We start from the raw sequence: 13789 nt of genomic DNA, 5'->3' as shown, positions 1-13789 counted from the left end.
AGAAAGTCCAGCAAGCGCCAGGATCGTCTCCTAAAGAGGATTCAGCTGCGGGATCGGAGTGCCACCAGTGCAGAGCTTGCTCAGGAATGGCAGCAGGCAGGTGTGAGCGCATCTGCACGCACAGTGAGCCGAAGACTTTTGGAAGATGGTCTGGTGTCAAGAAGGGCAGCAAAGAAGCCACTTCTCTGCAAAAAAACATCAGGGACAGATTGATCTTCTGCAGAAAGTATGGTGAATGGACTGCTGAGGACTGGGGCAAAGTCATATTCTCCGATGAAGCCTCTTTCCGATTGTTTGGGGCATCTGGAAAAAGGCTTGTCTGGAGAAGAAAAGGTGAGCACTACCATCAGTCCTGTGTCATGCCAACAGTAAAGCATCCTGAGACCATTCATGTGTGGGGTTGCTTCTCATCCAAGGGAGTGGGCTCACTCACAATTTTGCCCAAAAACACAGCCATGAATAAAGAATGGTATCAAAACACCCTCCAACAGCAACTTCTTCCAACAATTCAACAACAGTTTGGTGAAGAACAATGCATTTTCTAGCACGATGGAGCACCGTGCCATAAGGCAAAAGTGATAACTAAGTGGCTCGGGGACCAAAACGTTGACATTTTGGGTCCATGGCCTGGAAACTCCCCAGATCTTAATCCCATTGAGAACTTGTGGTCAATCCTCAAGAGGCGGGTGAACAAACAAAAACCCACTAATTCTGACAAACTCCAAGAAGTGATTATGAAAGAATGGGTTGCTATCAGTCAGGAATTGGCCCAGAAGTTGATTGAGAGCATGCCCAGTCGAATTGCAGAGGTCCTGAAAAAGAAGGGCCAACACTGCAAATACTGACTCTTTGCATAAATGTCATGTAATTGTCGATAAAAGCCTTTGAAACGTATGAAGTGCGTGTAATTATATTTCACTACATCACAGAAACAACTGAAACAAAGATCTAAAAGCAGTTTAGCAGCAAACTTTGTGAAAACTAATATTTTTGTCATTCTCAAAACTTTTGGCCACAACTGTACATCAAACGATCAATATCGCAGTTGAATCACACTGCCAATAACCACCCCCATAATAACCACCCCTAGAACATTTTGTTGCTGTTACCAGAGGACCATTTTGTTTGTTGTCAGCAATTATCCCGAGGGTCCTAGCAAGGGCCCAAGTGTGTGTCTACACAATCCTGTCTCTGAACTCTGTGGGCAGTTCTTTCCTCCTCATGGCTTGGTTTTTGCTGTAATATGCATTGTCAGCAGTGAAACTTTATATAGACAAGGGTATGTCTTTCCAAATCATGTCCAATCCACTGAATTTAGAACAGGTGGACTCCAATCAAGGTTTAGAAACATCTCAAAGATGATCAAGAGAAATGGGAGGCCCCAGGCCTAAATTTTAAGTGTCATAGCAAAGGCTCTGTATACTTATGCTTTTCATTTTTAATAAATTAGCAAAAAGTTCTGTTTTCACATTTTTTTAATGGGTTACTGAGTGTAGCTTTATTGGGGGGGGGGGGGGGGGGGCTTGATTATTTTTTATCTTAGTAAAAAATGTAAAAGAAGTGAAAGGGTCTGAAGACTTTCTCAATGCATTGTACTTGATCTGTAACAACACTGTGCTGCACTCCATTTCTGACATCTTTCTATAATAGCCACCATTAACTTTTAGAACGATTTTTGCTAAAGATTTCTGTGAGATGGAACATGACAAGCTAGCCTTCACCCACACATGCATCAACAAACCTTGGGTGCCATGAACCTGTCATCAGTTCTTCTAACCTGTGCCTACTAGGAACACATCACAAGACCTGTCCATTATGAGATGCACTCCCCAGTCATCTAGCCATCACAAAAGAAGAGAAGAAAACAATATTTGTACTTCAATAGACTGTCAAGTGTAGATACATCTACCACAGAAACGTCCACATGGCTCATTGCACCTGTACTTCCTGCAGTGGTTGCATAGTTTTATAGGGCTCTTAACCGCCTCACGTCCGCCCATAGACTATAAACGTCCTATGGGTGGACGTCTATTTCTGACAGCACGTTTTAAAACGTCCTGTCAGAAATAGCAGCTGCACGCTAATCGTGCAGCTGCTGATCGGGTTGCCTGCTGTCAGTGACTGTGCGCTTCCTGTTCCGGCCCGGCGGTCATGTGACCGCCGTGACCGGAGAGTGCAAGGGCTGTGTGAGGTCTCTCAGAGACCTCGATCAGCCCTGCTCTGAGGCTGTACAGCGCTGGATTGCTGCTGTACAGCCTCTATAGGGGTGCATTTGTCCTGTAACTGGGGCTACTATGTCAGCCCCAGTTACAGGAGAAATCAACAGTGAAAAAAAAAAGAAAAAGTGAAGTAAATGTCCCCCATAGGTCTTGTATGACCTTATGGGGGACAAAAAGTGTAAAATAAAAAAAATAAAAATAAAAGGTTGAAAATAAAAAAATAAAAAAAAGTTTCACATGTAAAAAAAAAAAAAGTCCCCAAGTAAGGAATGAAAAAAAAAAGTTAAAAATAGAAAGAAAAAAAAAAAGTATACATATTAGGTATCGCCGCGTCCGTATAAACCAGCTCTATAAAAATATCACATGACCTAACCCCTCGGGTGAACACCGTAAAAAAACTAAAAAAAAAACTGTGTCAAAACAAGCAATTTTTGTCACCTTGCATCACAAAAGGTGCAACACCAAGTGATCAAAAACGCGTATGTCCCACAAAATAGTACCAATAAAACCGTCACCTCATCCCGCAAAAAATGAGCCCCTACATAAGAAAATCTCTCAAAAAATAAAAAAACTATAGCTCTTAGAACATGGAGACACAAAAATATCATTTTTTTGGTTACAAAAATGCTATTATTGTGTTAAAGTGAAACAAATAAAAAAAAGTATACATATTAGGTATTGCCGCGTCCGTAAAAACCAGCTCTATAAAAATATCACATGACCTAACCCCTCGGGTGAACACCGTAAAAAAAAAAAAAAAAACTGTGTCAAAACAAGCAATTTTTGTCACCTTGCATCACAAAAGGTGCAACACCAAGTGATCAAAAACGCGTATGTCCCACAAAATAGTACCAATAAAACCGTCACCTCATCCCGCAAAAAATGAGCCCCTACATAAGAAAATCTCTCAAAAAATAAAAAAACTATAGCTCTCAGAACATGGACACATTAAAACATAATTTTTTTGTTTCAAAAATGCTATTATTGTGTAAAACTTTAATAAATGAGAAAAAGTATACATATTAGGTATCGCCACGTCCGTAACAATCTGCTCTATAAAAATGTCACTTGACTGAACCCCTCAGGTGAACGCTGTAAAAATAAATAAATAGAAACTGTGCTAAAACAACCAATTTTTTGGTCACCTTGCCCCATAAAGTGTTATAATGAATGATCAAAAAATCATATGTACCCAAAAATAGTACTAATAAAACTGGCACCTTATCCCCTAGTTTCCAAAATGGGGTCACTTCTTGGGAGTTTCTACTGTAAGGGTGCATCAGGGGGCTTCAAATGGGACATGGCATCTAAAAACCATGTGGAGTTCCTTTTCTTCTGCGCCCTGCCGTGTGCCCATACAGCAGTTTATGACCACATGTGGGGTGTTTCTGTAAACCGCAGAATCTGGGTAATAAATATTGAGTTTTGTTTGGCTGTTAACCATCGATGTGTTAAAGAAAAAAATTGATTCAAATGGAAAATCTGCCAAAAAGTGAAATTTAAAAATTTGATCTCCATTTTCCTTTAATTCTTGTGGAACGCCTAAAGAGTTAACAAAGTTTGTAAAATCGGTTTTGAATACCTTGAGGGGTGTAGTTTCTACAATGGGGTCATTTATGGGGGTATCCACTATGTAGGCCCCACAAAGTGACTTCAGACCTGAACTGGTCCTTATAAAGTGGATTTTGGCAATTTTCTTAAAAATTTGAAGAATTCCTTCTAAACTTCTAAGCCTTCTAACGTCCTAAAACAATAAAATGACATTTCCAAAATGATGCCAACATAAAGTAGACATATGGGGAATGTTAAATAATAAATATTTTATGAGGTATCACTTTCTGTTTTAAAAGCAGAGAAATTGAAATTTAGAAAATTGCGAATTTTTCCAATTTTTGGGTAAATTTGGGATTTTTTCATAAATAAAGGTGAAATATTTTGACTCAAATTTATGACTATCATGAAGTACAATGTGTCACGAGAAAACAATCTCTGAATGACTTGGAAAAATAAAGGCGTTCCAAAGTTATTACCACATAAAGTGAGATATGTCAGTTTTGCAAAATTTGGCCTGGTCAGGAAGGGGGCAAAGGGCCCAGATGGGAAGTGGTTAATATGTGTTATAATCTGACTCAAAGTACTAACTAAATACAGTATATTGATAAACATGGACAAGATTCGCAGTCACCCATAAAATTAAAATCTCCTGCCTAAGGCAACATGCACACGACCGTATGTGTTTTGCGGTCCGTATGCTATCCGTTTTTTTGGCGGATCCATTGTAACAATGCCTAAAATGGACAAGAATAGGACATGTTCTATTTATTGATTTTTTGCGGGGCTACGGAAAGGACATACTGATGCGGACAGCACACGATGTGCTTAAATGAAGGAAGAGACCGGCACTCCTTGGTACTGCAATTATATTGGGTTTATTCCCCACTCATAGAAGAGGTGACGCGCGTTTCGACACATGCAAGTGCCTTTATCAAAGCAATGTGAGCATCCTTGTAGACATGCCTATTCTTGTCCGCAAAACGGACAAGAATAGGACATGCTATATTTTTTTTGCGGGGCCTCGGAACGGAGCAACGGATGCGGACAGCACACGGAGTGCTGTCCGCATTTTTGCAGCCCCATTGAAGTGAATAGGTCCCCACCCGAGCCGCAAAAAACTGCGGCTCGGATGCGGACCTGAAAAACGGTCGTGTGCATGAGGCCTTAATGCAATTGTGACCGTGTGGTTAAAAACATTTCATCTAAATATTACCTTTAGGCCTCATGCACACGACCGTTTTTTTTTGCGGTCCGCAAAAACGGGTTCTGTAGTTCCGTGATCCGTGTCAGTTTTTTCTTCCGTGGGTCTTCCTTGATTTTTGGAGGATCCACGGACATGAAGGAAAGTAAAAAAAAAAGTCATTTTGGTGTCCGCCTGGCCGTGCGGAGCCAAACGGATCCGTCCTGACTTACAATGCAAGTCAATGGGGACGGATCCGTTTGACGTTGACACAATATGGTGCAATTGCAAATCCGTCCCCCATTGACTTTCAATGTAAAGTCAGGGTCCCTATTAATATACCATCGGATCTGAGTTTTCTCCAATCCGATGGTATATTTTAACTTGAAGCGTCCCCATCACCATGGGAACGCCTCTATGTTAGAATATACCATCGGATTTAAGTTAGATCGTGAAACTCAGATCCGACAGTATATTCTAACACAGAGGCGTTCCCATAGTGATGGGGACGCTTCAAGTAGAATATACTAAGAACTGTGGACATAACTGCCCCCTGCTGCCTGACAGCACCCGATCTTTTACAGGGGGCTGTGATCCGCACAATTAACCCCTCAGGTGCCGCACCTGAGGGGTTAATTGTGCGTATCATAGCCCCCTGTAAGAGATCAGGTGCTGCCAGGCAGCAGGTGCCAGACCCCCCTCCCTCCCCAGTTTTAAATTCATTGGTGGCCAGTGCGGCCCCCCTCCCTCCCCAGTATTATAATCATTGGTGGCCAGTGCGGCCCCCCTCCCTCCCTCCCCAGTATTATATTCATTGGTGGCCAGTGTGGCCCCCCTCCCTCCCCAGTATTATATTCATTGGTGGCCAGTGCGGCCCCCCTCCCTCCCTCCCCAGTATTATATTCATTGGTGGCCAGTGCGGCCTTTCACTTACCAGTAGGAGGAGCGCCCGGCCGGTCACAGACATCGCAGGTAAGTATAATGCTTCTAAAATTGCTAAGTAACCATGGCAGCCAGGACTGCAGTAGCGTCTTGGCTGCCATGGTAACCGATCAGAGCCCCAGCGATTAAACTGGGACTCCGATCGGAAGTCTCCGCTGCCACCAATGATGGGGGGGGGGGGTTTAATTAGGGGGGGGAGAGGGGAGGCCGCACTGGCCACCAATGAATATAATACTGGGGAGGGAGGGAGGGGGCCGCACTGGCCACCAATGAATATAATACTGGGGAGGGAGGGAGGGGGGCCGCACTGGCCACCAATGAATATAATACTGGGGAGGGAGGCCACACTGGCCACCAATGAATATAATACTGGGGAGGGAGGGAGGGGGGCCGCACTGGCCACCAATGAATATAATACTGGGGAGGGAGGGGGGCCGCACTGGCCACCAATGAATTTAAAACTGGGGAGGGAGGGGGGTCTGGCCCCTGCTGCCTGGCAGCACCTGATCTCTTACAGGGGGCTATGATACACACTATTAACCCCTTAGGTGCGGCATCTGAGGGGTTAATTGTGCGGATCACAGCCCCCTGTAAGAGATCGGGTGCTGCCAGGCAGCAGGGGGCAGTTATGTCCACAGTTCTTAGTATATTCTAACTTGAAGCGTCCCCATCACTATGGGAACGCCTATGTGTTAGAATATACTGTCGGATCTGAGTTTTCACGATGTGAAAACTCAGATCTGAAAAAGCTTTTAGGCCCCTTTCACACGGGCGAGTATTCCGCGCGGATGCGATGCGTGAGTTGAACGCATTGCACCCGCACTGAATACCGACCCATTAATTTCTATGGGGCTGTTCACATGCGCGGTGATTTTCATGCATCACTGGTGCGTTGCGTGAAAATCGCAGCATGCTCTATATTCTGCGTTTTTCACGCAACGCAGGCACCATAGAAGTGAATGGGGTTGCGTGAAAATCGCAAGCATCCGCAAGCAAGTGCGGATGCGGTGCGATTTTCACGCACGGTTGCTAGGAGACGATCGGGATGGAGACCCGATCATTATTATTTCCCCTTATAACATGGTTATAAGGGAAAATAATAGCATTCTGAATACAGAATGCATAGTAAAATAGCGCTGGAGGGGTTAAAAAAAATAAAATAAATTTAACTTAACCTTAATCCACTTGATCGCGGAGTCAGCATCTCCTTCTGTCTTCATCTTAGCTGTGTGGAGCAACAGGACCTGTGGTGATGTCACTCCGTTCATCACATGGTTCATCACATGATCCATCACCATGGTAAAAGATCATGTGATGGATCATGTGATGACCGGAGTGACGTCACCACAGGTCCTGTTGCTCCACACAGCTAAGATGAAGACAGAAGGAGATGCCGGCTCCGCGATCAAGTGGATTAAGGTGAGTTAAATTTATTTTATTTATTTTTTAACCCCTCCAGCGCTATTGTACTATGCATTCTGTATTCAGAATGCTATTATTTTCCCTTATAACTATATTATAAGGGAAAATAATACAATCTACAGAACACCGATCCCAAGCCCGAACTTCTGTGAAGAAGTTCGGGTTTGGGTACCAAACATGCGCGATTTTTCTCACGCGAGCGCAAAACGCATTACAATGTTTTGCACTCGTGCGGAAAAATCGCGCGTGTTCCCGCAACGCACCCGCACATTTTCCCGCAACGCCCATGTGAAAGAGGCCTTATGCAGACGGATCTGCGGATCCATCTGTGCGAAAGTAGCCTACGGACACGGATCACGGACGCGGATGACAATCTTGTGTGCCCCCGTGTTTTTTCACGGACCCATTGACTTGAATGGGTCTGCGAACCGTTGTCCGTAAAAAAAAATAGGCAAAAATAGACATTTTTTTGACGGACAGCAAACACGGATCATGGACGCGGATGAAAAACGGTGCATTTTCCGAGTTTTCAATGGACCCATTGAAAGTCAATGGGTCCGCAGAAAATCACGGAAAACGGAACAACGGACACGGATGCACACAATGGTCGTGTGCATGAGGCCTTACACAGCAAACCTAATTCACAATTCCAAAGGCATCTCTATCAATATATCAATATCAATAATGAATTGGAAAAATAACATACGCCATCCAGCTCTGATTTTCTCTCAAGATTTATTCATTCAAGTGAGTGGGTCTGAAAGAGAACAGACAGGATGTGAGTGGTCTGTATAAAAATGTGTCCATGTCCACAGGCTTGCAAAGTTCCCGACCATCTTTACTCCATAGCTGCTGTGTTTTGGTGTGTTTTTAGTTATACTGAAGAGTTGTATTACTTTCTCAGTGTGTGGATCATGGAAGGTCTGCTGTGTGACCTGCAGAGAAATCCTCTCTGCTAGTTGGCACCTTTCTCCTCATCTAACTGCTCTGAAGTTTCTTTATCACTTAGGCCTCTTTCACACGGGCGTTGCGGGAAAATGTGCGGGTGCGTTACGGGAACGCCCGCGATTTTTCCGCGCGAGTGCAAAACATTGTAATGCATTTTGCACTCGCGTGAGAAAAATCGCGCACCTTTGGTACCCAAACCCGAACTTCCTCACAGAAGTTCGGGGTTGGGATCGGTGTTCTGTAGATTGTATTATTTTCCCTTATAACATGGTTATAAGGGAAAATAATAGCATTCTGAATACAGAATGCATAGTAAACTAGCGCTGGAGGGGTTAAAAATGTTTTTAAAAAATTGAACTCACCTTAATCTACTTGATCGCGGCCCGGCATCTCCTTCTGTCTCCTTTGTTGAACAGGACCTGTGGTGAGCATTAATTATAGGAACAGGACCTTTGATGACGTCACTCCAGTCATCACATGATCCATCACCATGGTAAAAGATCATGTGACGTACCATGTGATGACCGGAGTGACGTCATCAAAGGTCCTGTTCCTATAATTAATGCTCACCACAGGTCCTATTCAACAAAGGAGACAGAAGGAGATGCCAGGCTACGCGATCAAGTGGACTAAGGTGAGTTAAATTATTTTTTATATTTTTTTAACCCCTCCAGCGCTGTTTTACTATGCATTCTGTATTCAGAATGCTATTATTTTCCCTTATAACCATGTTATAAGGGAAAATAATAATGATCGGGTCTCCATCCCGATCGTCTCCTAGCAACCGTGCGTGAAAATCACACCGCATCCGCACTTGCTTGCGGATGCTTGCGATTTTCACGCAACCCCATTCACTTCTATGGGGCCTGCGTTGCGTGAAAAACGCAGAATATAGAGCATGCTGCGATTTTCACGCAACGCACAAGTGATGCGTGAAAATCACCGCTCATGTGAACAGCCCCATAGAAATGAATGGGTTGGTATTCAGTGCGGGTGCAATGCGTTCACCTCACGCATCGCATCCGCGCGGAATACTCGCCCGTGTGAAAGGGGCCTTACTGTTGCTTACTGAAGCACCAGATCAGGGGATTTAACTCTTACACCACTTTCCTGAAGAGATTACTGTTACATTAGCTGTAGGTAAGCAGTGTGAGGTTTAACTCTTCTAAGGGTACTTTCACACTAGCGTTGTTTGAATCCGCTGGGAAATTCCATCGCCGGAACTGCCCGCCGGACTCTGAAAAACGTGTGAAAACGGATTACATTTGAATCCTGATCAGGATTCTGATCAATATGAAAAAATGCATTGGAAAAAATGGATTCGCCATTTATGGACTTTAACTTTTTTTGCACATTTTTCGGGTTTAACATGCAAAAGCCGGATCCGGTTTGACAGAACACACGGCGCCGGATCCAGCGTTCAGTCAAAGTGTTCCGGATTTTTGTCCGGAGGTAAAAATACAACGTGCTACGGGCTTGCAGCGTTTTAGTGTCCGCCTGGCGATGCAGAGCCAAATGGATCTGTCCTGACTTACAATGTAAGTCAATAGGGACGGATCCGTTTTCACTGACACAATATGGTGCAATTGAAAACGGATCCGTCCCCTGTTGACTTTCAATGTGACTTTGTTCTTCATAATGCAAACGGATCCGTTCTGAACGGATACAATCGTTTTCATTATAGGTGCGGATCCGTCTGTGCAGCTGCCAGACGGATCCGCACCTAACGCAGGTGTGAAAGTAGCCTAACCTACCAAATGTACATTATGCCAATGTAAGGAACAAAAGGAACAATGTATAACACTGCAAGGCTGCAGGAGAAGACTACTCAGCAAAGTTGCTTAAAGAGGACCTTTCATCGTTCCAAACATTGTGAACTAAGTATCATGATATATACAGCGACGCCCAGGGATCTCACTGCACTTAGGGCTCTTTCACACCTGCGTTATTTTCTTCCGGCATAGAGTTCCGTCGTCGGGGCTCTATGCCGGAAGAATCCTGATCAGGATTATCCTAATGCATTCTGAATGGAGAGAAATCCGTTCAGGATGCATCAGGATGTCTTCAGTTCCGGAACGGAACGTTTTTTGGCCGGAGAAAATACCGCAGCATGCTGCGCTTTTTGCTCCGGCCAAAAATCCGGAACACTTGCCGCAAGGCCGGATCCGGAATTAATGCCCATTGAAAGGCATTGATCCGGATCCGGCCTTAAGCTAAACGTCGTTTCGGCGCATTGCCGGAGCCGACATTTAGCTTTTTCAGAGTGGTTACCATGGCTGCCGGGACGCTAAAGTCCTGGCAGCCATGGTAAAGTGTAGCGGGGAGCGGGGGAGCAGCATACTTACCGTCCGTGCGGCTCCCCGGGCGCTCCAGAGTGACGTCAGGGCGCCGCAAGCGCATGGATCATGTGATCACATGGATCACGTCATCCATGCGCATGGGGCGCTCTGACGTCACTCTGGAGCGCCCGGGGAGCCGCATGGACGGTAAGTATGCTGCTCCCCCGCTCCCCACTACTACTATGGCAACCAGGACTTTAATAGCGTCCTGGGTGCCATAGTAACACTGAACGCATTTGGAAGACGGTTCCGTCTTCAAATGCTTTCAGTACACTAGCGTTTTTCCGGATCCGGCGTGTAATTCCGGCAAGTGGAGTACACGCCGGATCCGGACAACGCAAGTGTGAAAGAGGCCTTACTATTATCGCTCCGTTCTCCCGCTATGTCCTCCGGTATGTTCGGTCACTTGGTTATAGTAGGCGGAGACTTAGGGGACTTGGTTATAGTAGGAGGAGACTGCCCTTGTTCTCCTGGGCGTCTCCTTTTCCTAGGCTGTAGCGCTGGCCAATCGCAGCGCAGAGCTTACACCCTGGGAGGTTTTTTTCTCCCAGGCTGTGAGCTCTGCGCTGCGATTGGCCAGCGCTACAGCCTGGGAGAAGAAGACGCCCAGGAGAACAAGGGCAGTCTCCTCCTACTATAACTAAGTCCCCTAAGTCTCCTCCTACTATAACCAAGTCCCCGAACATACCGGAGGGCATAGCGGGAGAACGGAGCGGCGCCCAGGGATAATAGTAAGTGCAGTGAGATCCCTGGGCGCCGCTGTATATATCATGATACTTAGTTCACAATGTTTGGACCGATGAAAGGTCCTCTTTAATCTTTTATTTTACATGCATTGGGAGAATGAAAGAAATTGATTGCAAAGATGTGCATGGTAGTTCTCAAAGGGACATTACACAGTAGGTGTAAAATGTTAGCTGGCTGGGGAGGATTGTGGCATGTATGGCCGGTGGTGACAGGGATCAGGGTAACAATCTGAATACAGTTGTCGCTGTAAGCTCTTAAGAAACCTAATAACACTCTTGTTTGATGTGTACTAGAGTTGACAACAGCATTCTCATAGTTTTAGGAGAGAGCTGACACTTCTGTTATAGTAGAGATTTCATGTCTAAACAGCGTGGTTCAGTCAGATAAGAGAAGGTCTCGGGGGTCACTTTTCTGTATACTTTTTTGTATAAAAGCAAACAGCAAATTATAAGTAGCACAAAGCCATACTGATTCAAAGCCTATATTATTTGCACTTGAAGCGCTTTAACCTATAGCTTATAAATCTCCTGGAGAGAGGTATCCAGGAGTAATAGTGTAGTCCTAGGATGATGAAACAATGATTGACACTGTAATTGACTGTAAATTACTTTTTTCGCAGCATCTGAATGTAAATGACTCTTTTTACTCATTTCTGTAAAAGGTAACTAAAAGATGCTAAGCCAGCATCCACAATATCCCTCCAAGATATTCTATCATATAAAAGGCAATGTTTATCACTTATAATTTTAGTATTTATTGTTTTAGATACAATTATATTTAAGTGGTTATTGGGTGGTTGTTGAGAATTAAATACATGCAATACTCTTTACACATTTGGCTAGATTGCACACTGATTATTTTTATATACTTTTAGTATTATAATCTGTAATATAGTATGTAACATCACAAATATGTGATTGTAGCTTAGCGCAATAATATATTGTTCAATATGCCTATGAAACACTGTACTTAAAAGGGGGCTCCAGTTACAACACTGCGTCTCCTTTTAAACTCTGGGATTCCCGGAGATAGCCAAGCACTGTACTCAGCTCCTGAAGTCCTATAGAGATAAATGGAGCAGTAATGTGCATACTCGACCACCACTACTTTCATATAGGGGGCAGAGGTTCTCATGATCAGACATCCACCAGTCTAACAGTTATTCTCTATCAAGTCCATAGGGGATAATTGTTGTTGCTGAAATAACCCATACACCCTAGATAAATGTTGAAACTGGTTATTTTGTCAGGACCAGCTGACCATCTAATATGTATGGGGGGTGTCCTGACTTTCACCTAACAGCAAATGCCAGGAGAAAGAAGGCAGGGCCGGAGTCAGCACCCAGCATAACCGGGCAAGTGCTGGGGCCCACTGCTCCTGGGGGGCCTCAGAGCTGCACCGCCAATTAGGCGTGGTGAGGCGATCACCTTGGGCGGCGAGACCCTGGAGATAAGGGAGAGGCGGCGGCGGCAGCAGGGCTGTGGAAAATGAGTGCTTTCATTGTGGAATCGCTCATCTCTCTACATTCATCTGTATCACCGTCTTCAGGACAGTGATACAGTTGAATGCTGGTGCGGGGCAGGGGAGAGGCGTCTTCCTTCTAATAGGCTGCAGGCACTAGGCCTAAAGCCTATCATAGGTTGGCGCAGGCGGCACTATGACTTCATATTCGCCTGATTGGCATACAGCGAGGGACAAAGGCTGAAAGAGGTCTGCATCACATCGCTGCCAGAAGCATGGAGGTAAGTATTAGTGCTTTATTTGGCATAATTCTGTTGAGCGCACTATGGGAGGAGGAGCATTTTGGGGGCAGTATATAGGGCCATTTTTTACTGGCACATTATGGGGGGAACTGTGGAGAAGGGGAGGACAGAAGCAATATAGGGGCATCTACTGAGGGCACTAAGAAGGGGTATTTTATACTGGCATATTATGGGGGACACTGAGGGCATCTACTGGGGGCACTATATAGGGGCATTTGATACTGGCACATATTATGGGGGACACTATGAAGGCATCTACTGGGGGCACGATATAGGATAATTTTATACTGGCACTGTCACGGTGGGATTGAGTGTGCGCAGCCCTGAGCTCCACCCACACCTCTGTCCCTGCCTATCTGCACGTTCCGCCCTAGGCGACGGGGTACAACTAGACGGCGGTCCGTGAACTGAGTATGTGCAGGGCCTTGAAGATAATAATACAATACGGGAGAAAACAGCAAGCAAAGTGACAGGCAGGCACAGAGGGGTAAAAAATACAACAAGGTAAATACGAGCCGAGGTCAGTAGCCAGGAGGTCACATAAATACAAAAGGAGGACGCATAGTCGAGGTCAGAAAGCAAAGCCGAGGTCAAAACACACAAGGTCACAATACAGAGTACGCTAGTGAAGGAAGACCAATCACAGGCAACCTGTGGCATCAGGCTGCCTGTTTA

The sequence above is a fragment of the Bufo bufo genome, chromosome 1 (genome assembly GCF_905171765.1).
Source record: "Bufo bufo chromosome 1, aBufBuf1.1, whole genome shotgun sequence".
In the NCBI taxonomy this organism is placed as follows: Eukaryota; Metazoa; Chordata; class Amphibia; order Anura; family Bufonidae; genus Bufo; species Bufo bufo.
The sequence above is the reverse complement of the archived record's forward strand: the minus strand, read 5'-3'. Positions refer to the sequence as shown.